At 30.0% G+C, this 4,681-nt stretch overlaps 1 long non-coding RNA gene across 1 annotated transcript; it reads right to left on the bottom strand.

Moving 5' to 3' along the window:
• Window positions 1-765: 765 nt before the first annotated feature.
• Window positions 766-2,194, bottom strand: LOC141278703 (uncharacterized). Its single transcript, XR_012331756.1, has 4 exons — window positions 2,173-2,194; window positions 1,722-1,763; window positions 1,232-1,255; window positions 766-789 (listed from the first exon to the last, which is right to left on the bottom strand). It is a non-coding gene; the product is annotated as an uncharacterized lncRNA (long non-coding RNA).
• Window positions 2,195-4,681: the final 2,487 nt, after the last annotated feature.

Here is a 4,681-nt window from a genome sequence, read left to right as displayed (position 1 = left end):
ATTTTGGTTAGGGTATTTAAAGGAAATGTTTTTACTTCCTTCTTTTCTTTATATTATATTTAATAGTTTTAAAATAAAGAATCTTACTTCAGTTGATTCATTCCTGGTATCCTGCCAAGAAAAGATGATCATTCAGCTATGAAGGATAATTAAGAGGATATATATTTTATCTCATAAATTTTGAGTACCTGTGTGGTCTCTTAATACTAAATCTATTAAAAACCTGATAGACAACCCAGATCAAAAAATCATGTTTAAAGAAAGTGAATAATCATGACTATGTAAAACATTCTTGGAGCAGATATATTGCTTTATATAATACTCTTAGTATTCATTCATGAATCCATTCATTCATTCAGTTTTGGTGATAAGTGCAAACAGTTGGTCAGTCCATAATTGCACTCATTCATTCATTCACTCATTCATCCATTCATTCATTTATACTAATGCCTTGTCTCCTCCTAGTTACAAAGTTAAATCAATAAAATCAATATAGAATCTCAGTAGAATTCATTAGTCATTTTGAAAGTTCAAGGAAAGTATAAATGCCACAGGAAAACTTTTTTTCTAAATTAACACATTTTTCCTACTGCAGAATACATTTTTTGATACACTGTCTTAAGAAAATTTTTGTTACCTTGAGTTCGTCACTCTGCTTTTCTCTCAGAAGTTCTCTCTGTTGAAACCAATAAAGTGTAGGTTATAAAATGCATTTTTGAAAGAACTAAATTTTAAAATAATTTAAATATCATTGATATTCCTTACCCTGCTCAGTTCATTGATGTTTTCCTTAAGGATAGAAAAAAGAGAGAAACGTTAGTAAAGAGGGACATAAATAAATGAATATCTATGAGAAAACGTACCTTCATTGTTCTGCTGCAAATTAAAAAATAAATATGCTTTTTTTGTGAATGCATTAATATTTCTTGCTATATCATTCCTTGCCTTGTGTCTCATTGCTAAGCTTTTTAAATTTAAGCTGTCAGTATGTAAATGTGCACTTAAAAATACTTTAAAATTTTGTTCCATTAAATTTTACTGTTACTATCTTTAACCTTGTTTAAGTCAGAGCTCTGAGTTCTCTTGATCTCTTCTGTCTGATTCAATAATCTAGTGTTTTTTTCCATAAAAAGGCAATAAAGAATTGGCACACCGCCACAACACTCACTGGACAGAACAAAACTTGCTTCCCTTTGCTAACTTATAGCATATTCTGTGGAGAATTTCTTACCTTTCTAAGCTGTTCTAATAAAGGCTACAAAAAAAAGGAAAGTTATGTTACACACCATTCAGAAAAAGTTGGGTTGCCTATCAAATCTTTTAAATAGTGGTCTTGAAGTAAAATTTCTATTTGTGTTTTATTTGACAATTCAGTCGCAAAATTACAGAAAATAATATACAAAACACACACAGGGTATCATTTAGAGATACAGAACATTCCAACATAATGAGCATGAAAATTGTAAAACTCTACATAGGTTATGCAAAAGGAAGCATAAGTGTTTTGCAAAGAGTCAAAAGTACAGGTACAAATTATCATTTAAAGCAGCTTTTTAATATTTGCACATATAATTTCAATATTCTTTGTGGGTGCTTGGATGAGTGAAAGAAGAAAAGGTTTGATCAAGTCAAGTGAAAACTATATTTATAAACAAAAATTAAGTTTATTTTTCGAGAAAAATATGTTCGTCATTTCAGAAGAATAAGTGGATGATGCTTACCGCCACAGCAAACCTGAGAAACTTTCTTTCTTTGAGGACTGCCTGTAGAAATTAAATTGTGAATTATAAAAATGAAAAACACACACCAAAAAGGAGCATGTTTTTCCATTTGAACACAAGTTCCTCATTTGCTTAGGTAAACCAAAATATCTCTTAGGTAAAATAAAAGATAATTAGTTTTAGTTTTATGATCTAGTTTTAAAATCTAAAGGAGACACCATATTTGGTTCATTCTTTACCAGGCCTAAAGGTTTAGTAAGTTCATCCTTATCAAATGTCAAAGGAGGAATTGAATAAGAATGTAATCAAAACAAAAAATTGAGAGATTAATCCAAGTACCTGAGTACCTGGATACAATTGTAGTTAAATAAAAATTGAAACGATGAAGACATTCAACATTCATCATAGCTTACTGAAAGAGAGATTAGTTGGGGGAAAGAAAGAATCTTACCTCTCTGCTATCTGGTTCATTCTGCAAAGAATAAAAAATAAATTAAAAGGCATTAATTCAATCAGTGGATAGAGTGGAGGATTAATGGTTCTTGTAGAAAGGTGTGGTAGAGATATCTAACTTAATATTCAGTGTGTAAAATGAGACCAAATTGCAAATCATATGTTTGAGTGCAAGTAGAAAACACAGAAAGAAGCAATAATACATTAAAATAAACCACGGTAACATATTCTGTTTAATTAACTACTGCTCTTGAGTAATATTATGAATCATAAATATGTAAGTCCATGTACCCTCCTCTCTAAAAACGTTTGTGAGAGCAGATCTATATTCAGTTCAATACTTGAAGATATTACAGCTCAGTGAATGTGAAACTGGATGTTTTCTAGAGAAGGGAGGAACGGAACTAGAGTCTATGTATTACCAATCCATCATCACTTGAGTGTCACAATTAGAGTGAGTTCTTGGAACATAGAATAGAGCACTTACTTGAAAGAGTTCTCGGTGCCTGAGAGGACGTTTCTATGAAAAAAAAAAATGCAAGAATTGTAAAACAAAAAGCAATCAAAATACAATAATAATAATATCACAATACACATATAATACTATACATTTAACATTGTTATTTAAGAAAAGTCTGTATTTTAATATCTAAATTTTTCTGACACCAAGTTTCCCTAGGAGGAATAAAACAATGATTTTACTGACAAAAATCAAAGAAAAGTAAATTGTCTTCTCTCTTTAGAGCATGGTGGAGAATTGAGAAAACTATGTAAAAAGATGGAAAAAAACACAAACCTGAATTAGTTTGAATTAATCCAGAATGATAAAGGTATTATTACATTTTCTGAACTATTTATATTATATGGTAGTTTTAAAGGTGACTTTAAATCATGATAAGTATTTGAAGAATAATGTATGTTTTACTAATTAAATATTGTTTGTCTGGATTTTATTTTTATCATCAATTAAATTATATAAAAATTTAACTCAATCTGAATTTTAACTGTGAGAACAAGATTTTTGTTTGTTAAATTGAAGCATTAAAAATGATGTTTTATTTGGAATAAGATTATAGAATCTGTTTTCTGGGGAACCTATACCCGTTTCATTTGTAAAAGGAGAAGATATGGACTACTCCAATGACACATTTCTGAAGAACTTGGATCTGTTTTTTTTTGTAACTTGCTGTTAGATACTTCTTTCTATTGGTGCTTAGGGTGCAGCACAGACAGAATATTGATTAAGAAGCTGGGTATTAGTGACCCAATCACAAACTTAGAAAATAAGAGTCTCATCAATAGAATATCTCAGCATTTCAGAAACTTTTGCATCTATATTTGATAGTTTCAGTGTCCAAATATCCAAGACTATTACCTTATTTAAACTGTTTTCCTATCAGGTGATTCCTGTTCATTTATTTCACCCTCACTAGCTACACATCACAAGGGAACAGAATAACTTTTTGCTTCACATAAGTAACAGAATCTTTTCCTTTTATTTTTGAGAAGAAAGGTTATTTTACTTTACATTATCTAGTTTTACTGTCTACAGGGACCAAGCAATTTGATCTCTGAATCAGCAGAATGAGCCCAGTTTTCTATATCTTGGGAAATATTGGTTGGCATGAGCCATCTCACATGAGGGTTTGACTTAGGCTCCAAGAGTAAGATACACTGGAATATGTGGCTTAATGGTATATTCGGTAAGAAAATATTGGACACATATGTTTACAAATATGTTAATTCTGTAATGGACCCAGGCAAAGAGCCTAATAACATTCTTTGATGTTCTTTAGTATGTTGTTCAATCCCTTATTTCTTCTTCTTTTTACTTTTTATTTTTAATTTTTTTTATTGTGAGGTGTTTTTATTTCAAATCAGAGATTCTATTTGGAGTTAAGGCTTTGAATGAACTACATAATAATCATCAAAATGTGAAGGATTACCATAATTTTACGATCAAGATTTCAATAGCTAATTAGAGACCATCCAATTCTTCAAGATTATTATCCTCAATGTCATGTGTTTGATGAGATACCAGGTGATTTCAAGCAAGAATCTAGAACCTTCTAAATGTTCTACTGTACTCACAGGCCTGGCAAGAGCAGCAGTCACAAGGCAGGTAAGGATGAGAAGTTTCATGGTTGTCAAGACCTATGGAAGAAAACAGAATAAAAAGCATCAGGTCTTATAATAAAATTTGATTCATGAAAATAAAAATCCTTGATTTTCCAACAGAGGAGTATATTATGATAAAAGTAGTTTCATTTGAGAGGTAGTATTTTTATTCATTTAGTGTTTAATTTTGCTATTCAATATAAATATTTATCATTCAAATTATCTTGCTTAGTGCTTATATGAGATAAGAGATAACAATCTTACTATACTTTAAAACAAAGGATTTGATCCTGGAAGTAGTAATAGGGTTTTGTCAGAGGAATAGAGAAGCATCATCATTTAAATACTACTGACTTTTAAAATACTACAATTAAAAAAAAATTTTAAAT

This window comes from Tursiops truncatus, chromosome 5, assembly GCF_011762595.2.
Source record: "Tursiops truncatus isolate mTurTru1 chromosome 5, mTurTru1.mat.Y, whole genome shotgun sequence".
NCBI classification, from domain to species: domain Eukaryota; kingdom Metazoa; phylum Chordata; class Mammalia; order Artiodactyla; family Delphinidae; genus Tursiops; species Tursiops truncatus.
The sequence above is the reverse complement of the archived record's forward strand: the minus strand, read 5'-3'. Positions and strand labels throughout refer to the sequence as shown.